The 24,448-nt window shown below is 44.0% G+C and overlaps 3 pseudogenes; 2 read left to right on the forward strand and 1 right to left on the reverse strand.

The window, feature by feature from the left end:
* Positions 1-207: 207 nt before the first annotated feature.
* LOC123485112 lies at positions 208-5,789 on the reverse strand (annotated as a pseudogene).
* A 4,826-nt stretch (positions 5,790-10,615) lies between these two features.
* On the forward strand, positions 10,616-12,978 carry LOC123485109 (annotated as a pseudogene).
* A 9,776-nt stretch (positions 12,979-22,754) lies between these two features.
* The window catches only part of LOC123485103, a 28,410-nt pseudogene continuing 26,716 nt past the window's right edge, over positions 22,755-24,448 (forward strand).

Here is a 24,448-nt window from a genome sequence, read left to right on the forward strand (position 1 = left end):
CATTTTAGTCATTTAGCAGACGCTCTTATCCAGAGCGACTTACAGTTAGTGAGTGCATACATTTTCATACTGGCCCCCCGTGGGAAACGAACCCACAACCCTGGCATTGCAAGCGCCATGCTCTACCAACTGAGCTACAGGGGACTGTGCTCAGTTATGCAAGTATTTAGTGAATTCTTACAAAGCAAAGGAGAACCATTTGAGAAGTAGTTGATAAAGTATTTATTTATGTGAACCCAGTTTATTTTGTAAAGTGTAATAGAATTGATGGTTGTGAAAGGCTGGTTTGAGGCCTAGGGTGATGCTTTGGTAATGTGGTAACTTCACTCTTTTCTCTCTGGAGCATCCAGGACTGCATTAGCAGTCTCCCTGGCCTCAGTAAGTAGAGCTGATGCTCTCTGTTGAGTCTGCAAAACACAAAACACTAATGTACAAGTGTAACTATGAAATAAGCGTATAACAATGTAATAAGTCACTGGCTCACCAAAATCTTGCCTTTTTTTGTTTTGATTCATTTTCCAGTATTGATAGATTACCTATGTTGTAACCTAGGCAGCAGGTTTGGAGTGAGAAAGACCTATAGGCTACATTGTAACTTACAGTCACTTTGAAGGACTCATCTGTGATATCCTTGAGGTTGATCACAACGTTGTAGTAGGCTCCAAACACTGCTGTTTCCAGGGCTTTAGCCGCTACCTGCAATGCCATGAAAATAACCATATAAGGAAGATGTTTTGTAGGCTGTCTACAGTACAATACATGTCATAACTCTGGGGCATCTGTCAGAAAACATTTTGCAACCATGCTTAACAGTGTCCTGACGTTTTGGAATGCTGTTTTACATAATGCCAGTAGGATGGTATGTGTAGAGAAGTCCATAGACAGACAGGGACTCTGTTCATGGTTTCAGTCACTGTAAAACTGTCTCTCAGTTAGACCCCTCATACAGTACCTGGAGGTCAGACTTGCAGGCCACGTTTCCGTAGAGCACCATTTCCTGTAGACAAGGCCACAGCAGGTTGACTCGTTCAGCCAGAGACAGTGGGACCTCCACGGCCTGCTTCAGACCCTCCTGCATGGCAGCTTCCCTCCTGGGGCAGGAACAGGGGTAGGGGTAATGGTAAGGCAGGATTAGGTAGGGATAGGGGAAGAGGCAGGTTAGAAGCAAGACCAGGGTAGGGGCAGAGGCAGGATTAGGGGTGGGGAAAGGTATAGGAAAGAGGAAGAGTAGAGAGATGAGATAGATTTGGAGCATGACAAGACTACACCATGACTACAAGACTACACCTTACATACTGTAAGATCAGGTGGGCTGACGGTAAATGAACTACAGTAAACTAGTCTATGGGAAAGCCTGCTTTACACGTGTACAGGGATAGGCCAGGTTGCTTTCCAGGTAAAATGAGGTGACGTGTGAGGACAGGTGAGGGCAGGATACAGGAGAATGTACAGTAATGAGTTTCCATAGATCTCAATCTGAAGTAAAGATTCCATAAATGGTTTGAAGCAGTTCCAACGTGCTGTGCTGTTTAGAGATGTGTGTGTGTGTGTGCGTAATTACACAACTACTTTAATGACATCTTGGATTCGACAGAACTGCCATATATTGTAGCGTGGCAATCACCTTCTAACTTCATCTGTTGTGTTTCTTGGCATCTTCAATGCAGCCTGAAACAGAGAAAGTGAAACCATATAAAACAGGAGTAAATGATAAGACTGCATATAGTGTCAGCAAAGCCTATACAAGCCACATTTATTCTCACATCACAATTAAACACATAATGTAATACCATCAACATTCAACAAAATTCAACAATGGTGAGAATGCAACAGCCGTTTGACAAGGGACCGGCTATAACTACTATGTTAGATGGAAGTGATTCATTGACAGGTTCATTGACAGAGTCAAAAAGATCTAGATAGTTGTACTAAACTCTTCTTTGTTCCCTGAAGGTTATATCAACTCTCCTTTTCCACTAAAATATTACATTCTACTACATTTTCATAGTAAAGCCACAAGACAGCAAACATCAAGATCTTACCTTGGGTCGAACCTTCAACGTAAGCATTTACAAGGAACAAAAACAGCTTTTACCACTCATTCTTCACCTGAACTTTTATAATCAGAAGAAATATTCATCATATTTTGTATGACTCTCTGCTTAGCTAAAAGGCAGGGCAAGGTCGCATCAGGTAGGGTCGCATCAGGCGGCAGGTAGCCTAGCGGTTAGAGCATTGGGGCAGTATCCGAAAGGTTGCTGGTTCGAATGCCTGAGCCGACAAGGTGAAAAATTAGTCTGTGCCCTTGAGCAAGGCACTTAACCCGGAATTTGTTCCAGGGCGCCGTACTACTATGGCTGACCCTGTAAAACAACACATTTCACTGCACCTATGTGACAATAAAACATATTTATTTATTTCTTTTTTTCCAAAGCATAAGTTTAGCTAAGTCTTTCTTTCTTAGCTTGGAATCCAATCTGAATATGCTCTGAAACGGAATAAAGTGAAACAATAGTGGAAAATATTATTTTAGGATTTCAGGCTAGTTCTTCTCTGTATAGTTCCTGCTTTCCCTTAGCCGGTTAAACCAGACTGAAGGCTTCGATCTGGTTTAACCATAGTGGAAAATATTATTTTAGGATTTCAGGCTAGTTCTTCCCTGTATAGTTCCTGCTTTCCCTAGCCCGGTTAAACCAGACTGAAGGCTTCAATCTGGTTTAACCATGCTATGTTTTCCTCTCACCATGTAGCGACTGAATGCCTTGGAGTCTGCGTCCACCATTACCAGCAGTTCATTCATGGCCTGATGGAAGGGAGGGATGAGTCTCCTCATGATACTGTCCAGGCTGTCAAACTGCCTCTTCCCATAGGTCATCTGACCCACCATGGCTCCTAGAGCAGCCCCCTGAAACGTGCACACACACAGACACACACACACACCTTTGACTCCTCCTTGTATTGTACCTACTTTATATTGGTTTATTCCTATGTGCTGGGCAATGTCATAAAGGGAATATAGTAATCTACATGATATTAAAGATGGTTGTACCATTGCAGCGACGGCAGCAGAGACTGACCCTCCTCCTGGAGCAGCGGTTCTGGCCCCCACGCTGCGGACAAACTGCTGCAGAGACAGAGACACCAGACGCTTGTCCTTGTCAGTCCTCTCCACCATGTACCTAGCGCCACAACCATAGAAATAGATTTGAATGACTAGAATGTAAAAGTCCCTTAGACCATGGAAATAGTGCACTCATTGGTACTCTCATATATAGATTATATTTATATGGCCATAGCAGTCTGCTGCCTGGCTTTAAAAACCATGTCCAGCACATTCCAGAGATAGAAATAGATCCAATAGATCTGCACTCACTCTATGATTCTCTCTTTGGGGTCGAAAGGCCCAAGTGAATCAAGCCCAAGTTTACTGATGACCAGGCGGACCTTGTGCTCCTCCTCCACAATGAAGAGCCTGTCTCTCTGGATGTAGAAGTCAGCACAGTCCAACACGGCTCTCAGAGGCATGAGGCCTACAATCTGAGAGCCCACCACTGGCAGGTTCAGGTCCTGGGGAGAAGAGGAAGGAAGGAGAGGTGTCAAAGTGGCTCAACGTGTTGACATTATTCGTTGTCCTTAAGTCACTGGTTCAAAACACCAGATCAGTGAGAGGGTTTAGTACAATAAGGTTGTACTGTTTTCAGCTGTGGTTGTTGTGGTTGTGGTAGCTCCTTGCCTTGGCAGCTCTGCAGATCTCTTCGTAAACAGTGTGGACGGGTGTCAGCTCAAAGTCCAGGATGTTGGTGGACACCTGGGCTATGTTCGCCTCTTCCAGGTACCAGCCCATTCCTGCACGTTCTTCAGCAGACCCGGCTACAATACAAATCAATCATGTTACTCTCTTTGGAAGCAGACAAGGCATATGACTCAAAAGGGAGGCCTTTATTAGTTCAGCATCAGTCATAAAGAAGAGGATAACAACAATGTCACACAAAGATGTGAAGGAATCTCTTCCAAAGTAGCTGTGTGTCAGTCATCTCTGACATTGGATGATCAAGATGTACAGTAGCGAGCCTACCCTACCTGGTCTTTGCTTCTGCCCTGTTCCCGGATATCTAGTGCGATCCGGTGGGCTTGTTCCTTGGTGCTGAGAAGGTTTATGTTGTAGGCAACCAGGAATTTGCGAGCGCCTGTTACTGTAGCTCCCCAGGAGGGCACGAAGGTGGCAGGGCCATAGTCAGGAGCCCACTCTGTCCTCTTCAACTGAGGATAACAGACACAGCGGCATAATTTAGTGCTTCAGACCCCTCTTAAACATTGTGTGTTTGAGCTACAGACTTTGTTTTGTTTTACATTGGATTCGTCTATTTCTTCTGCATCCGCTGATGCCAACCATTAGCCTGGGGGTTAAGCTAGAGCAGTGTTTGTGAGACAAGGGCGGATCCAGAAAATGGTTATTCTCACAAAAACGTCTGTAAAGTCAGAACGGTTTGAGCTACGAACTATTATGACCCCAATATGAAAAGCTGAGACTCTCATGAACTTTGCTCTATGACGCTCACAAGCCACACAAGAGTCGTTATAAAGGTAAGAGATCTTCTACATACACAATTATTGCACATAATGTATAATACTGTAATAAGTTCACATAGTTGCTGTCACAAACACCAATCTCCACACAGTTGTCACTGACTAGATGGATATTCATTTCCCACTGAGCAAACAATCTGTACTTACAGCATTCTTATAAATAACATTTTTATCAGGTTTTTGCTTGGCGAACTTTATTTTTTATTGACATTTATTGACAGTAAAACGAATGAATGCAACTGTTTATGTCAACCTGTGTTGTGTTCCACTTGTAGCCCTGGTTGTCTTGAAAATAGAATGGTAAAACACTTCTATGTGAGGCTAGATATGAGGGCAGAGCAAGCAGATAACTGAAAGTAGTGAAAGTACTGCCTTTGATTTTTAGCTTATTTTTCGCAGATCTATGCTCTTTTACAATGATGGGAAATGTTGCCCATAGGGTATGAATACAATGAAGTTAGGTCAAACTCACTTTCTCAGACAAGGCCTCATACTCTCCTGCCCGGACAGAGGGAAGAGATCTCCTGTTCTCTTTCCTCGCTGCTTCTCCATAAAGATACACTGTGGAGAAACGACAACGTGTCTTATTCACCTTTATGTGGCTTTTTGAGAGCAATACCATATAGGACAGAATCCACAGAATCAAGGGGCACTGCACTGAAACTGGCTTTGTCTACAGCTAAGTAAATGGCCAGTATGTAAACCATAGGTCAATAGATCAGAGAGGAAAACCTACCAGGTACATGCAGCACATCTGTTAACTGCTGGGCAAAAAATGTTGGCACAGTTGACACAGTCCTCCATAGTGACATTCTGGACAGGGATGAAGGGGCACACGTCCATGGCGCCCATCCGTGGATGCTCCCCTACAACAAACAAACGACACTAAACAACTTATCAACAGTACTTAGCTACCCCTTATTTACACTTAAAGTGAGGTGGAGAGGAGTCGTGTGGTATCTTTGAACTATAGCCTTTGAACATAACTGTTTGACTAAGTCATATGAGAGGGGTCAGCAGTTTCTGTCTCTCTTTTAGCCTCTCTCTCTATCTCCCACCTGAGTGTTTGGTCATATCAATGAGGTGGGAAGGCAGTGCGTGCAGCGTTCAGTGCACCCCTCCACCACAGCCTGTGGCGAGCCTACGAAGGTGTAGACTGTACGGTTGGTGGAGGATCCAGGGTCCACGTCGACAGACTGCATCCCTCCGTGCTGGAGATAGCCTCTACTATGGCATCAATCACCTGGAATGGAAGCAAGTCACATTGACTCTTATAATAGGTTTCGTCCACATACAGTTGTTCAGAAAACATTTTGTTGGTATCTCGAGATCATATTCAGGATTGAGATTATACTGTAAAATTGTTTGTAATTGGTTTGTTTGTTTGCTTAGGTATTCACAGGCTCCATGAGCCCCCTTGATTCCAGACACTGATCTCATAAAATATAGAAAAAAATGTCAAATAAAAATAATGTTCTTGGTAATCAAGATCGATGATTCAGACAGAAAGTCTTCTTACATGACCAATATAAAGCTATCATGCATTGTGTTAATCACACCACAGACTACTACTAACAGCTTCCTTCTGCTGTGCCAACAGGTAATCCACTTTCTGTATCTCCATGCCCACTCCCCTTTTTGTTCCGGCCTCTGAGAAGTTGGGCACACACTCCACCAGCTTAGCCATGATGCGTAATAATCACAGAGTCAGGTCGTCCGAGACAAGGAATCAGACCAATTTAAGGCAAAGTGTATTCCCCTTTCTCTCTGCACACACCAACCCATCCAGTCTCTCTCTTCATCCCCAAACGGGACATTTAAGCAGCGGTCTGTCCCTCTGTAACACTGGTTGAATCATTAACTTGCTCCAATGTCCTCTTATCTAGGTCAGCTGTCAGTGATTCCCAGGCTGCTCTAGTCTAATATTTACCAGGACCTGCGCGGAAGGCGCCAACCTCACTGCAAGCTTCACAGACACTAATCCCTGATTCCATAGAGGTTACATTTAAATACTGGAGCACCTGATGCGAAGGGTGAAGGAATAAATCCAGTATGATCAAAGGAGGTATCCAGGCCGACAGACAGATAGCTGGTGAACTCTCCACTCTAGCTGTTACCGCTGCTTTCTCACCACAGCCATACTAAACACTTGGCTAAGTCATATTGGATGATATCTCAGGGTCAAAAAGAAGAATGATAAGTCCAATAATTATGATTGAAATGTGGAGTAGTGCACAGATCTAGACCCCCTGTTGCATTATCATATTGCATTCATTGTGTATTCATCTCTTGTATTTGTGGTTTGCAGACTTTCTGAACATTTTGGTACCAGTAACACCATTTCCTAAATAGGACACATAATATGCACCATCACCAATAGGATTTCTTACATCTGAATCAAAGGGCTTCATGTTGGGTATTATTAGCTATGGCAGTAGTGGCTCCTATTATAGCCTCTGTGACCTTTATCCCAAAGGATTAAGCAGTCTCGAACAGTCAAACATGCTCAGCAGTCAGCATTGATCTAGGTGATCAGCATTACTCAGCTAAGTAGCAGTCAAGCAGGCAGATTCTTATTATCCATATTGACAGGTTGACTAGTTTGTTTTTATGCAAGATGTAGCCTACTACTTTGGTCTTGATCCACTGAAGATGCAACTTGATCCAGGCTTCTCAAATGTCTTCTGTGCTAGGGACTGTGTTCTAGCCAACTGTTGAAGGATTAACTGACATCAATCAATGAACACCCGTCTGTGGTTGCATCCATCATCCCCCCAAAACAAACAAATACGGTCAGCTGAACTGGTTAATGAGTAATGCTACAGAGGGATCTGGATGGACTGAGCTGCTTTTTCGAACTGGCCAAATCTTTGAGCGCCTATTGGTGCAGTGGAATACTCTCCTACTACCTGGTCCTATTGATACATTGGTACATGGCATTGAATTCAATGCCTTGAATAAAAACAGATAATCGTTGAAATAGAACGAAAGTCTACCTTCTTGTTTCACTCTGTGGTCAACTCAATCTTTAGTTGCTGAATGTGTAGGATGCAGATCATCAGAAAAGTTCATGTACACATCACAATTGCGAGTATAATGAAATTGAATATTATCAAAGATTACCACTCTGATATATCAATGTAGCAAGGTTTCTATTTAGGCATGTAGTAATGGGATTTTTTTATGGACCCTCAAGCTCAAAACACACAAAAAACGACAACGCAATCAAATGCCTTCATGAAATACACCAGTATAAGTAAATGAATCCACAAATACCTATATAATTATATATATACACTACCAGTCAAAAGTATAGACACAACCTACTCATTCAAGGGTTTTTCTTTAATTTTTTTACATTTGTAGAATAATAGTGATGACATCAAGACTTTGAATTAACACATATGCAAATCAAAATAAATGTTATATTTGAGATTCTTCAAATAGCCACCCTTTGCCTTGATCACAGCTTTGCACACTCTTGGCATTATCTCAACCAGCTTCATGAGGTAATCACCTGGAACACATTTCAATTAACAGGTGTGCCTTCTTAAAAAGTTAATTTATGGAATTTCTTTCCTTCTTAATGCGTTGAGCCAATCAGTGTTATGACAAGGTACCAGGGGTATACAGAATATAGCCTATTTGGTAAAAGACCAAGTCCATATTACGGCAAGAACAGCTCAAATAAGCACAAAAGAAACGACAGTCCATCATTACTTTAAGACATGAAGGTCAGTTAATACGAACATTTCAAGAACTTTGAAAGTTTCTTCAAGTGCGGTCGCAAAAAAACCATCAAGCGCTATGATGAAACTGGCTCTCATGAGGACCTACAGGAATGGAAGACCGGAGTTACCTCTGCTGCAGAGGATAAGTTCATTCGGTTACCAGCCTCAGAAATTGTAGCCCAAATAAACACTTCATAGAGTTCAAGTAACAGACACTACTAAAAGAACACCAATAATAAGAAGAGGCCTGCCTTTAGCCAAGAAACAGGAGCAATGGACATTAGATCGGTGAAATGTGTCCATTGGTCTGGAGTCGAAATTGCAAATTTTAGGTTAAAACAGCCATGTCTTTGTGAGACACGGTGTGGGTGAATGGATGATCTCTGCATGTGTAGTTCCCACCGTAGAAGCATAGAGGGAGAGGTGTTATGGTTTGGGGGTGCTTTGCTGGTGACACTGTCTGTGATTTATTTAGAATTCAAGGCACACTTAACCAGCATGGCTCCACAGCATTCTGCAGTGATACGCCCATCCCATCTGGTTTGGGCTTAGTGGGACTATCATTTGTTTTTCAACAGGACAATGTACCCAACACACCTCCAAGGCTGTAAGGGCTTTTACCAAGAAGAGTGAGAGTGCTGCTCAGATGACCTGACTTCCCACAATCCCCGACCTCAACCCAATTGAGATGGTTTGGGATGAGTCAGACGGCAGAGTGAAGGAAAGAGCAGCCAAAGTGCTCAGCATATGTGGGAACTCCTTTAACTGTTGGAAAAAGCATTCTGGGTGAAGCTGGTTGAGAGAATGCCAAGAGTGTGCAAAGCTGTCATCAAGGGTGGCTATTTGGGAAGAATCTCAAATATAAAATATTTTCATTTGTTGAACACTTTTTTGGTTACTACATGATTTCCGCCCTCCAAGCACATACAGCAACCGATGTCACAGAGGCCAAAAGATCATCAAGGACATCAACCACCCGAGCCACTGCCTGTTCACCCGCTATCATCCAGAAGGCGAGGTCAGTACCAGGTGCATCAAAGCTGGGACAGAGAGAATGAAAAACAGCTTCTATCTCAAGCATCAGACTGTTAAATAGCAATCACTAGCACATTGAGTCTGCTGCTGCCTATTGGAAATCACTAGCTACTTTAAGAAATGGAACGCTAGTCACTTTAATAATGTTTACAGTCACTTTTATAATGTTTACATATCTTGCACTACTCATCTCATATGTATATACTGCAGTTCTATTCTATAATATTCTACTGTATCTTAGTCCATGCCGCTCTGTCATTGCTTGTCCATGTGGATGTATATTTTCTTAAATTCCATTCCTTACTAGTTTTGTGTGTATTAGGTATATGTTGTGAAATTGTTAGATATTACTTAGATATTTTCGCTACACCCGCTATAACATCTGCTAAACACGTGTATGTGACAAATAAAATTTGATTTGATTTGATTTAATAGTTTTGATGTCTTCACTATTATTCTACAATGATTTTTATTTATTTTCATAAAGAAAAAACGTAGGTGTCTCCAAACTTTTGACTGGTATGAGACAAAGGAATGTGTAGCATTCGGGAAAGTAGTGGTATGTGCTAATTGTAGGGTGCCCATGGGGCTGGGGATCAGAAATGTCCCGTGCGTAGAGAGGCAGTTTGAGGTTTTCAGGGTAGTGAAGAAGTTGTCATCATGCTGAGGCAGTGAAAGTAGAGGAAGATGGGTAATAGGGGGGAGGAGTGGTGAGAGTAGTAGATATGTACCATTACAGAGGGATAGGCCAACAAGTGATATATGTTTCAGTAAGATTGGGTTATTAATGTACTAGGGGATGGAACGTAAGTCAAAGGAAATGAGGTTGTGGTGGCAGCTGCAGAGAGGTATTTGGGTGTGCGAGACTTATCATCAGAAAGTTACAGGCTGTGTTAAGTGGTGATGTCCCCATCCTTTCAGGTTGAGGGCATGAGGTGGGAATAAATTGATGTAAATAGTGGAGTAGGGTGGTGTTTATTTGTTTTTTGTTTTATTGATTTTTATTTTTTTTTACATTTGTGAGTGTGGTGTTAGATGGTAGGGTATTTCTTTATTTTATTTTTCAAGCAAAATAATGGGGGAGTTGTACTCCAGTCTAGTAGAGTGGCGGAAATGCAACATATTGGATGCCAACCGCCGTTAAACCTCATCGAAGAAGAAGAAGGCCGCAAAAGTAGTTACGTCACTTTCCCAGCGTATCACGTGAGGAGGCACGTCTGGGTTGAAAGGTTAAGCGCAGTTGCGCTCTCGCGAGCCTCGTTCTCTGTTTTCACAACATAACATATTTTTATATTTTACGAAACGTTGTAAAATTGTCTAAAATATCCAAGCGCTGCAGAGAATGCTGGCTACAGGAGCAGTAAGTGCAGTACATATGTTGCTAGCTTGCAAGCGTTGGTGCTAGTTTAACAATAGCTAGCATAAGGCCTGACTTTAGCCAGTACTGTTGCTTTAGCTAGCTAATGCTAAACTTATTTCAGAGATTGTTTTGAACCCCTCTTGTGGCAAACTGTTTGGATAATACTCGCATTTGAATGAGCCAGCTACTAGCTATGGTAGCTAACTGTTATTTGTGGGAAAGTTACTGTAGCGTCAGTAACGTTAATTTATATTGTTGACTTGTGGTGGCAGCTACCGTTCGGTAGCCAGCTCACTAGCTAGGTGCCTAGCTAACTCATTCATTCATAAAGGTGGCAAGAAACACATTGTTAACCCTGTTGTAACTTGCCCCCAATGGCAGTAAACGGCATAATTCAAACACAATTTCAATTTAGTTCACGATGTCCACACTCTCCTGTAAAACAGGCTGTAACCACGGCTCTGGCCCAAGTGGATAGGGAAAAGGTATAGCAGTGGATCAACAGAGGCTGTCCAGCCCTGAGACTCGCGAGAATGCCCTGCTCGAGCTCAGTGAAACGGGAGTCCCGTGCCAGATTTGGCTCCAATGCTCATGGCACTCATGTGGCACAATAGCTGCTCTCCTGCAGGTAAGATTGTGGACATCATTCGCTGGCTAGTCTCCCATAGCAGGATGTAGCATAGTTTTCCTCTCTGTGAGTGTGCCGCTAAACTTGATGCTGGTAGGGATGATGATGACCCTCGTCTTACTCTCTTTCATAAATAGGAAATCGTCAACATCTACGCCTCAATAAAGCCCCCAGCCCTCACCGCTCACCAGTCCAACAGGGTTTGCAATGCATTAGCACTTCTGCAGTGTGTGGCCTCTCATCCAAGGACCACGGTGGGTCCCTTGATTTTCTATCAACATGATTGAATTGTACAGTGCACTTAACAAAAACTAACAGAAATGTTTAACTTATGTACTATGTTGTCTTTTTACAGATCGGGCGTTTCTGGCAGCTCACATTCCTCTATTCCTGTACGCCTTCTTACACACTGTCAGCAAAACCACGACCCTTTGAGTACCTCCGACTCACCAGCCTAGGAGTCATCGGTAAATATAATGTATATCATTTTTTTGGTTCTATTGCCATATGATACGTTCTCTCTGTCTTTTCTTCACTCTCTATCTCACTCTCTGATGTTGTCATTGCCTAAGTAATGAAATTATCCAATTACTTTGATAATACAGTATGTCATGTATGTTTTGTCTATAACTTTGTCCCTATTTGATTGGCAGGTGCCTTGGTCAAAACAGTATGAGCAGAAGGAAGTGATCAACTTCCTGTTGACGCGAATCATTCCCCTGTGCCTTCGCATAATGGAGTCTGGCAGTGAGCTTTTCCAAACGGTACATATCTCCTATTCTCCATGTATCTCTATCTCTCTCTCTGCTTAGCTCTCTTTCTCTCTGTCTATCGCCTCGCTCTCTGTGTCGCTCTCTCTATCTCTGTCGTCCTCTCTCTCTCTGCCTCTCAAAGATAAATGTATTTCAACCTTCATTTTTCTGTCGGACAGGTAGCAACTTTTATACTACAGAAAATACTCCTTGATGACACAGAGCTAGCAACATTTTGCCAGGCGTACGGTACGCTTCTCCCATGTGGCTGCATGATACTTGTAAGTTCAAGGTTAGTCAATATTCAAAATATTATACTTTTTGTAGACATTGGTTGCCTCCAAAATGATTGTTTTACACAACTGTCTCTTTTTCAGGGCAAAATGGTTCTTCCCAGCTGTCCAAAAAGAGCCCTCCGCTCGTCTTTTTGAAACATGTTGTCCGATGTTACCTACGCCTGTCAGACAGCTCCGGGTATTGAAATCAACTCTTGAGCCGCTATTGCTTGTCTCATTTAGCCTGCGTTCAATCATTCAGTGTTTTTGAGGCGATTTTCCAGGAATTACTTAAAAAACAATATTGGGAAATGATGTTGGAACTCTGAAAACAGTCGATGTGGTCATGGTCTTATCTTGGTAAGATCCTGCTGATAGTGTAGCTTACTCACTATCATAGCTAACATGACTTTGTTTTCTCACCTCTGCCCCCACACCAGAGCCGAGAGGCCCTCCGTCAGTGTCTAGCAGACCAGCTTAAGACCACCCACGTTTTCCCCAGGTCCTGAAGGATGGCACCGGGAACAAAGCGCTGGCCTGGCACAGCTGGTGGAACCTACAGGAAGGCCAAGTCACAGACCCCAGGGGCATCCCTCTGCCCACACAGTAGCTCCCCTCACTCTCTCCAGCAGGGTTGCACAATTATGGTAGCTTTCCCATGATTCCCAGGTTTACCAAGACTTTCCTGGATTCAGTATGGAATAATCAGAAAATCTGGAATTTTCCAAATGGGATTTATGTAAAACCCGGGAATTTTGACAAAGTTACTAGAATTTTGCAACCTTACTTACCTGCAGCTGCACTGAGTGACACCCACCTAGCAAGTAGCAGCTTCACAAACAGAAAAAGCTTAACTAGTTTGAATGACAGACGGACTCATAAAAGGGCCACTTATTTTTGTGAAGAAAGACTGTATTGAATGAAAGCCCTCTACTCAGCCGTTTTCTTACGTATCTTTCATTCAGATCAATCTGCCTGCCCTATCTCCAGAAGTGTATGGATGCATTTTCACTTGGTCTCAAACTATTAGTTATATCATTTTTCTCAAGGACATTTTGGAGTCTTCACTTCACTAAGTGTTCTGAAATTGAAGTAAACGGCACAATAAAATGTTACACCTTGACATGTGCGATACTGTTTATGTGGCATGCTTGCTCTGATGTGCAATAATGAAGTGTAATAACATGTTACAAAGTAACTGCTATGTATTACATGGATGTGTTATTGATATACACATCTCAAATAGGCTATGTATGAAAATGAGCTGAAATCAAGCTGCTTCTGTTTGTGTACATTACAGGGGTTGCTGCAAGGTAAACGTGTTGGTGTGTTGCTTCTCAGTGTTGACAGATAAAGGGACTCCCCCATTTGAGACTTGGCCCTGTCTATCTATGTGAAACCTGAGCTGCTGCAGTGTAGTATTGATGCTGTGGAACCAAGGTGAGTAGTGGGAAACAGTCCAAGAGGGAGACTCAGTCCAGAAAAAATAAGTTAATATTCTCAGTGCTAAACTGTAGAGTCGCTCCAGCCTCAGCACAACCTTGTTCTCTGTCAATGGCAAAGCATGTGAACTTTATTTTTTGAGTAGTGCCTCGTTGCTCTTGAAACTCTCCTCCTCTGACCCATCTTCTACACAACGGCAGGTGAACTGGAAGACACATGTTTCATGGCCAAGGCTTAGTAACCTAAGAGGACTATACTCTAAGAAGCAAGGAGGTATGGTTGGTTCAGGCCAAGTGTACAGGGCCTCAGAGTTTGGCCAGGGGAGTAAAATGATCCATGGGTTGGTGTGGACTACTCAGTCACTTAATCATATGAGTGCCTATTGGGAGGCTGGCCAAAAAAAAAAAAACTGACCTGATGTGCCAAGTGTGAGGTGCTGCATCTTTGATGAGTACGGTGTCTCCCTTTGTAATTGGCCCCTGTCTGTTTGGTAGCTTGAAGCTTCTTTGCGTGTGTTCACTTAGGCTCATTGCATCAGGTTTAGTTGTCTTGGACAAATCTCAAATAACTTCAGTGTGTTAACATGTTTAAGTTCTGTTTTTAAAAGTCCTTAAACTGTGTATACAAAATAAGCTCAATGATGTGTGGCATCACTGTATATACAGTAGTAATGCTGGTAACATGAGTTAGTCGTTTCTGGAAAAGTATGGCGCCCCAGTTGTTCAGTTTTGGGGCACCTACATAATCTTTTCACCTCCTTTATGGATGAATAGTACCTTTTTATTTATCAAGGAAGACCAAAAAAATTTGTTGCTGAAGCTTAAAGTAATAACACACATTTTGAACTGGGCTGTTGGCTCAGTTACTTGATCTTTGTACAGCTCATTACATTTCAAACTGTGACCATTTAGCAGTAAAGTGGACCCTTTGAATGGAAAAAAACTAAACAAAGACGAGAAGGTTGGATGAATGGGGGAGGGATGAGAAGTGGAGGAGGGAAAGGGTGTGTCAGTGTGTTGGCGACTGTGTTGACTCAGTGGATCAGCTATTCCTGCCTGCCTCTCTCGGCGCTCTACAGCGGCATGCAGAGCCAGAGCTGACCCAGACAGACAGGGCTCGGCTCCCCTCCCTGTCTCTCTCAAGCTACACAACCACAACAGGCACAGACCCACCCCTGGACCCAGCTGAGATGCCCCTCCGTCGGGTGAGTCGGTAGCTTCACCCTCTCTCCACCTGCATGTCCCTTCATTCTATGTCTGTCAATACATTCATTACCGCCATGTTTGCTAGCCTACTGACTACAGTATGTAAAATAACTTGACACTAAGATAAGCCTCAATTAGTAACATCATTTAAATGTGTTGCAGGGTTCTTGTGAGATGAATTAAATTATTTGGGAGACATGGTTTTGTTTGAGGTTTTCTGAACCCAGTGAAATGATGTGCGTCAGGCTAAGAGCAGTATCCCACGCACTCCAGCGTTGCGTCGTGCATAAGAAAAGTCCTTAGCACGTGGTATATTGGACATGCCCTTATTGCTTAAATATATACATACAAAAAATTATATATATATATATATATATATACACACACACACACACACAGTATGTTATGCTTGTGTATAGCTGGTGTCAGTATGAGAATGGGACAGGCAGATTTAAAGAAGGTATTAACAACAGGTAACATGAATAATGAAACTCAATTGCTAAACATTCAGCAAATGGAACAGCACATAGCGTAAGTGGTGTTGTGATGGGGTGTGTTATGAAATACAATAACACAGTTTTACAATGAAGCATTCAAATGAGATTAATCCAAATGGGATTGCTTTGCATTAACTTTTGCTTTTTGCTCTGGAAGTTCAAAGGTTGAGGGGTGTGTTAATATGCAAACCAACTATATACTGCACATTGTTATATCTGAAAGCGTTCCTCAGTGAGGATGCTATCAGAAGTGTTTCCATTTGTTTTTGGGTGTGGCGTTGTCAGAAGTCATGAGCGTTTGGCCCAGTGTGAGATCATTTTCCTCTTGTCCCACCAGACATTATTTTAGGTGGGTTTGAGTTCCACTGCAAAGGTTGATAAAGCGGATTATAAACTACTTTTATACCTGGTTCAAAAATCTACCTAAATTGGTATGCTACTTGATGTGTGAATGGAATGCCATTTCCAAACCATGGCAGAGATGAAAAAGATGAATTTCTGCTGCCCTCCGAATTCCCACCTCCCAAAACAAGGAGAAAGTACAATTTCATAGACTGACTACTCAGTGAAAGCTTATGATGCAGCAAAACAGAGCAGGTGCTTTCAACCCGGCTGGTACAGGCTGAATGGGAGGAAGTTAGGAGATGAGGGTTGGACAAAGAGGCTGCTGATCCTGGGCTTAAAAAGTGCTGTGCTCCAGCAGCATTGGGTGATTCTCATGAAACAAGTTTTAAACATGTTGTACAAATTGAGTTACGAAACCATGATGCATCTGCAAAAATAAACTATAATTGCGAAGACTAAGATGTCTGGTTTCTTCTTATTTTAAATAAATCTAAAAAATTTGCTGAATTTTTGTACATTTTCACTCCAAATATCTCATTACCGAGATGCGTCCTAATTCAATTATCAGGTCATTTTATAACTTTTTACTTTAGAAAAAACGTATTTGAATAAAACACAATATGATGCTGTAGTTTTGTCCATAAATCATAACAATTGTGTACTAGTTGAAGTTTACATTAAACTATATATCATATTTATTACTCTAAAAAACACAGTGTCTGTTGACATGTCTCATTACGTAAAACTTTTTTCAAGTTACTGTCAAAAGCGACAATCAGTTTTTTAAATAAAGTTTTATTCACCTATGATACATCATCTACAGGAGTAGTCCTTAGATAGCAAAAGTTAAGGTAAATTATTAGAAACTTACGCATGCCTTCAGAATGAGGTTTTATTCTGAAACACCCCTTCTAATTTCCAGAGCGGCTTAAGTCAATTTAGGGAAAAAGTCTGAGAACCATTACCTTACCAACATGGATGCATGAATGGACTTTAGTGATGTGGTCAATTGTTTACTGTCACCTATTATTTTGCAGATTGAGCTAAGGGGCTCTCATTTCCCCGAAACACACATTTCCCATTACCACGTAATTTTTAGGTCTGTTTGGTAAAGAGAAAACTATTTCGGTATAGTCAGTGGGTGTGCTGTGCTTGGTAGCTTCATTTATTTACTAGGACCACTTCTTAAACATATCCCAAGACCGTTTTTGGTTCATATCGCACATATTTAGACATTTTCTAGGATCATATTGTGTTATACTGTTTGCCCATAGGATCCCCATTAAATCCAGAAATGTATCTATAATACCTTGAACCACAAATATCCACATCCTAATACCACCGAATATTACCTGTAAAGACCTTGGCAAAAAAAAAAATTTGGGGTTACTTTTGAAAAATACATGCATGTAATTACAGTACAGTGCCTTCAGGAAGTATTCACACCCCTTGACCTTTTCAAAATGTTGTTGTGTTACAAAGTGGGTTAAATGGATTTACAATTGTAATTTTTTTGTCAATGAAGTCTACACAAAAATACTCTGTGACGTCAATGAAGACAAGTAACTTACCTTACCTGAGTCAATACATGTTAGAATAACCTTGGTTGTTGATCATTTGCTAGACAACATTCAGGTCTTGATATAGTTACTAAAGTAGATTTAAGTCAAAAACTGTAAATTGGCCACTCCAAGACATTCACTGCCTTCTTGGTAAGAAACTCCAGTGTAGATTTGGCCTTGTGTTTGTTTTAGGTTATTGTCCTGCTAAAGGAGTGAATTCATATTTTCCTCTAAGTTTTGCCTGTGCTTAGCTCCATTCTATTGATTGTTTTATCCTGAAAAACTCCCGAATCCTTAACAATTATAAGCATACCCATAACATGATGCAGCCACCACATGTGAAAGTATGAAAAGTGGTACTCATAATGTGTAGTATTGGATTTGCCCCAAACATAATATTTTGTATTCAGGAAAAAAGTGAATTACTTTGCCACATTTTATACAGTATTACTTTGTGCCTAGTTGCAAAACAGGATACGTTTGGAATATGTTTTATTCTGTACAGGCTTCTTCTTTCCCTCTGTCAGTTAGTATTGTGTGGAGTATCTACAATGTTGTTTATCCATCTCAGTTTTTCTCCTGTTACAGCTATTAAAATTCTCTGAACTGTTTTAAAGTCACCCATGGCTCTCCGGCAGCTGGGTGCAGGAAGGATGCCTGTATGCTTTGTAGTGACTGGGCGTGTTGATACACCATCTTAAGGAATTAATAACTTCACCATGCTCAAAGGGATATTCAATGTCTGGTGTTTTTATTTTTGCCCTTCACCAATAGGTGCCCCTTCTCTGTGAGGCAATGGAAAACCTCCCTCGTCTTTGTTGTTGTTCAGCTGAGGGACCTTACAGATCGTGATGGGCTTGAAGCATTTACATCCCCTTGGCGTTTTCCAATTTTTAGTGCATTTTAACCTGTAATTTAAATGGATTTTTATTTCGTTCATCGTATTGGACATACACATAAAATAGTCCAAATTGGTGGCGTGAGAGTAAATAAATAACTTATTTCAAAAATTCTCAAAAAATAAATAACGGAAGTGGTGCGTGCATATGTGTTCACTTCCCTTTGCTGTGAGCCCCTAAATAAGATCTGGTGCAACCAATTACCTTCCAGAAGTCACATAATTAATTAGAATAAGACCACCTGTGTACAATCTAAGTATCACGTGATCTACTGTCACATAGTCTCAGTATATCACCGGTTCCCTGAAAGGCCCCAGAGTCTGCAACACTCAGCTCCAGGACTTTTATGTTTGAGTCGAGGTGTGTTCGTTTTGTTGGTTTTAGGTGGTTATGTTGTGTTATTGGGTGTGTTTGGTTTTGTTAGTTTGATTAGTCATGAGACTCCCAATCGGAGGTAAGCAGTGTCAAGCAAGCTCGTTATCTGATTGGGAAACATTATTTAAACGTGTATTTTCACGCTGTATTTTTAGGTTTTTGTTTAGATTTGTGAAATTATTCCTTTGTTGGACTTTCGTTCGTCATTGTTTATTGTTTTGGTTTACGTGCACTTTATAGTTGTCAAATTCATGTTCACTCAACGCTGCGCTTTGGTCTCCTTTGGAAGCCAGTGTAGCAGAAAAACCCACATAAGACAGCAGCGTGTCAAGCGGCAGCAGGATGCCTCACAGGATTTATATGCCATAGTTCATGGACATGGAGAGAGGTCTGGATAGTAAGGGCCTTAGAGCACAAGCAGGAGAATATCGACATCCTCGTGAAGAGCTGGAGGCAGCTACGGACCAGGCAAGGAGGCGCGATTAATCAGAGAGGCAGCAAGAGGCAAGGTGAAGCTCGTAAGTACCCCTACCAGAAATTTCTTTGGGAGGAGCGCCCGAGGTGAGAGAAGCGCTGATGGATGTCCTCCTCGGCTGCAGGGACATATTACGCAGGAGGAGGCCGTCCGGTGCGGAGAGGCGATGAAGGAGAACCTGGCGGGAGGAGAACAACGGCATCAGACCATCGTCGGAAGGACGAGAGGCAACCCCAAAAAAAAAAATTGGGGGCACATGGCTTGGGCGCCTGGGCAGCAGGAGGCTGCCACAGGGAAGATGTGGAGAGAAGGCTATCGGATTACAAGAGCCATTGGCCAGTAGAGGAGGGGAAGTTGTTGTGGCACGGCGTGAGAGACTGAGGTGTATTTGCAGTCGGTCGGCCCGTTTCTGATCCCAGTTAAGGCCGGTGGTGTGTTTCCCGGTGCGGACCGGCCTGTTCTTCACGCACCAGGTCCACGATGTGCGTCACCAGCCCAGGCCGGCCTGTTCACATATCACGCGCGAATCCCTGCGGGTGCGTCACCAGTGGCTGCAGCCTGTTCCTGCTCCACGCCGCGAAGCCTACGGTCGTCTGATCCAGCCGGCCTCTTAACCTCCCCGCACTAGCCCTGAGGTCGTGGCTCTCAGCCGGGACCACCGGTTCCGGCCCCACGCTCATCAGGCCTACAGTGCGTCTCCAGCTGACCAGAGTCTGCCGTCTAGCAGGCGCCTGAACTGCCCCGTCTGCCCAACGGCGCTGAACTGGCCCGTCCTTGCTTGGCGCCTGAACTGCCCGTCCACCCTTACTTGGCGCCAGAACTGCCCGTCTTCGCAGGCGCCTGAACTGCCCGATCTGCCCAACGGCGCCCGAACTGCCCCGTCTGCCCAACGGCGCTTAAGCCGACCATTCTATGCTGAGCCTGCAAAGCCATCCGTCTGCCACTTGAGCCTTCAGAGCCATCCGCAGACCAGGGCCGCTAGAGCCTTCACATCGAACCCAGGAGCCGCTAGAGCCTTCCGCCCAGACAGGATCAGCCCAGAGCCTTCCACTTCAGACAGGATCAGCCGGAGCCTTCCATGCAGACAGGATCAGCCCAGAGCCTTCACGCCAGACAGGATCCGGCCAGAGCCTTCCGCCAGACGAGATCAGCCAGAGCCTTCCGCCAGCCATGAGCAGCCAGAATCCGTCAGCCAAGCCATTAGCAGCCAGATCCGTCCAGCCAGCCATGAGCAGCCAGATCAAATCAGCCAGCCATGAGCGACCAAGATCCGTCCAGCCAGCCATGAGCAGCCAGATCAAGTCAATAGCCCGCGCAGCCAGTCGTCGGCCAGCCATGAGCAGCCAGATCCGTCAGCCAGCCATGAGCAGCCCGATCCATCAGCCAGCGCACGAGCAGCCAGATCCGTACAGCCAGCGCTGACAGCCGAATGCGTCAATTAACCGCGGGCAGCCAGATCAAATCAGCCAGCCGCGAGCAGCCAGATCCGCTGAGCCGTCCAGCCAGGATCGCCAGAGCCGTCAGGCGAGATCGCCAGGGCAGTCAGCCGGGATCCGCCCGAGCCGTCGGCAGGATCGCCAGAGCCGTCTGGCCAGGATCATGAAACCGTCCGGCCAGGATCGCCGGGCAAATCCCAGCCAGGATCGCCCAGAGCCGTCCAGCCAGGATCCGCCAGAGCCGTCCAGCCAGGATCCGCCAGAGCCGTCTAGCCAGGATGCCAGAGCCGTCAGCCAGGATCCGCCAGCCAGCCAGGATCCGCCCAGGCCAACCCGGCCAGGATCCATGTTCAGTCCGGTGCTGGGCCTGGTGCTGCCTCTTATCCTAGTGCTGGCCCTTTGTCGGTGCTAGCCCTTAGTCCCGGTGCTGCCTCTAATTCAGGTGGGTTAAATTGGAGGGTGGTCATTTGGAGGCTACGAGAGTGGAAGTGGTGACTATAGTGGGGTGAGTGGTGAAGCCGGAGCGGAGCGCCTCCAGCAACACACTGTCCCTCCCTATTGTGGGGTTGTGGGCCCTTGATGGGCGCAGTCCCAGCGCCTTTTTAGGGAACGCTGTCACACTCTGGCTCCCGGGTTTGTATTTTGAGTCAGGGTGTGTTCGTTTTGTTGGGTTTTGGGTAGGTTATGTTGGCATTTTATTAGGTGTGTTTGGTTTTGTTGGGTTTGATTAGTCGTGAGCTCCCAATCGGAGAGTAGCAGGTGTCAGCTGTCGGCTGGGTCATCTCTGATTGAACCATATTTAAACGTAATGTTTTTTCACCTTGTGTTTGTAGGTTTTTATTCCGTTGTCTGGATGTCAGCACGGTGGTGGACCATTCTTGATACACAAAGGAAACTGTTGAGTGTAGAAAAACCCAGCAATGTTGCAGTTCTTGACACACTCAAACCGAAATTAGCCTGGCACCTACTACCATACTCCGTTCAAAGGCTCTTAAATATTTTGTTTTGCTCATTTCACCCTCTGAATGGCACATATACAATCCATGTCTCAGGCAAAAAAAATCCTTCTTTAACCTGTCTCACTCCCCTTCATCTACACTGACTAGAGTGGTTTTAACGTGATACCTGGTCAGGTGACCCTGGACTCCTGGACCCAGTCTATGTCATGGAAAAGAAGCAGGTGTTCTAATGTTTGTACACTCATTTTGAGTAATTTTTGTTGTAGCAGGGGGGTCTTGGTTTATCACATGCTGGTGGTGAAGGGCTATAGGGTTCACCCATGTACCTAAGACTTTACTTATTCCTTTTAGCCATGAGTGGAGCAAATGGCCTAAAGAAAACCTAAAAGGAGATAGCTAAATACCTAAAAGATACTGATAGATAGTATTCCAGCTTTTCTTCGACCTTTCAACAGTCTCTGTGGTGGCGTGGAGACGGTGCGTGAGGGCCACCAGTCAGAGGTTCTGCTAAGCATCGCGGAAGCGAGTTTCCCGGACCGCTGCTTCACCTAGTGTTCAGTAGTCTTAGTGGCAACCTGGACCTGGTGGCAGACTCGGCGGATGAGGCCCAGTGCTGGATCAAAGGCATGAGGAAGCTGATCGGGAGCCACAAGAACATGGGCGGTGTAACTTGACCAGTATCCTTTCTGACAAGCTAAACCAATCCTTAATCAATCTAAATGTATTTACAAAGCCCTGTTTATATACAGTTGTCACAAAGTACTTCACAAGAGACCTGGCCAAATACGATACATAGTCCTGGCTAATTTGTTTAATAAAATTAAAAAGTGCATTATACATTTATAGCAGATAGTGATTTGAGATTCTCAGCTCTATAGGTTTGCTGGCGGTGGCGTTGCCTTGGCGGCTTGTTCCAGGTGGATCTGAATGGTTTTGAAGGCTGATAAGAACAACGGCAGAATGAACTTCGGGAGATCAGGGTCCTGCTGAAGATGATGAGCGTGGACATGAGCAAGACATCACGCTCACCAGCTGCTCATTGTGACCTGAGATCATCTTAATAAGGCCGTATATCTTTGGTCCTTGTACATTGCTGGTGTCTGTTGAGGCATGGTATTAAACAGGTTTTCTCTATCCCTCCCTATTGTTCCTTACTAAACCGCCACCTCTTTTGGAGTCCACTGACAAAGATGGTGCTCTTTCAGTTGCCCAAACTGAAAAGAGCCCTGAAGACCTTTCTCCATTTTGATTCACAGTGTGACAAGTCTCAGGCAGGAGCTCTGGAGGATGATGAGTTTGTCCTGTTCTACAAGATGCTGACCCAAGAGAGAGGGCGTTCTCAGGGTGTTCCAGGACTACTCTGGCGATGGACAGAAGCTGTCTCTGCGGGACCTGGAGGAGTTCACAGAGAGATGAACAACTAGAGGAGGTAGACGGGGTTCAGCAGCTGGCCATGGGGCTCGCAAAGCTCTGAGAACCCTCCGACACAGTGGGACCTCTGACACTGGCATGATTTGTGGCTATAGCTGACCAATCACAGCCTACTAATAAATCAGGTCAATAACCGTATCATCAGCTCAACATCGCCTTAAGCAGTTCTTATTGTTTCAACCAAGAACCAATATGTTTGACGAATATCATGATGGTTGTAATGAAAATATAAATATATAGTTTGAACTGATAGCAAAGTTTTCTTGTTTGTCTTTGTTTATTTGTGTTCCACAGCCCAGATGCAGGCCATGTCTATCGATGGTTTCCTGATATGCCTGGCGCGTCGGCTGAGGGCTCCATCTTTCACCCAAACAGCAGAGCCTGTACCAGGACACTGACCCAGCCCCTCAGCCACTCACTTCCATCCTCCTCCTTTCACAACACATACCTGATGGAGGACCAGCTTCGAGGACACAGCAGTGTCAAGGATGCCTCTGATGTGCTACACTCATGCCCAGTGAGGCTGATGGGAAGGCTTAGTAGGCTGTTCTTGAGAGGAATTTGATCCTTTGTTTTGGAAAATGATCAGTCTGTCTGAGATGATTTATGACACAACATTTTAGAAGACAGAATCTGAAAGTTAGTGTTCATCTCTGGGACAAAGTCCAAAAATCACAAACTTATTTCTTCTTCGTTGGGAAGAAGCTTTGAAGCGAGGCTGTCGGTGTGAAGTAGACTGTTGGAATTGGTCCCAATGGAGAGCCTATAAATTACCAAGGACCTGCCTCACCTCAAGATCCTCTTCAAAGATGTTGTGAGCAGCACTTGAAACTATGCCTTCAAGGTATTTATTTATTCATTAAAAACATGACGACAGAAATTAAACCTCTTTGTATGAATGTCTTTACAGGTATTCTCTGCAGTATCATGACAATAATGTTTGTTCAGTACAAGAATACAGGGTGTTTTTAGCTATTCCAGATCCAATCATTGTGAAGCATTTCATGGTCATTTACCCAGTGCAGTACTTTACACAGGAATCCATGAACTTGCAGTATCAAACACTCCTCCTCAGCACCTCAGTATATGTGTATGAGTCAGGAGGATCATTCCATCATGATATCCCAAAGCCACAGCCCTTTCAACGACTCTCACACAGTAAACCAGCATGACCTGCCTGTCAAAGACTTATCCTATTTTATGCCAAAACAGTCCTCCGTGCACTTGAGTTCACGTTGTGTGCCCAGGGTTTCCAGGGCCCTGGTCAAAAGTAGTGCTGTGGACAGTGCCATTTGGGGCCTTACACTAGTACAGTCAGCCCAGAATATAGTGGATAGACCATAGAGAGTGGTGGGGCATGCTCTCTGTCTGTCTGCAACTGAATGGCGGCTTGGGCTGCTCCATACGACCCCTGTCCTGTCACCTAAGTGGAGAAGCTGCTGGTGTATAGGGC

The sequence above is a fragment of the Coregonus clupeaformis genome, unplaced genomic scaffold (genome assembly GCF_020615455.1).
Source record: "Coregonus clupeaformis isolate EN_2021a unplaced genomic scaffold, ASM2061545v1 scaf0575, whole genome shotgun sequence".
Lineage (NCBI taxonomy): Eukaryota > Metazoa > Chordata > Actinopteri > Salmoniformes > Salmonidae > Coregonus > Coregonus clupeaformis.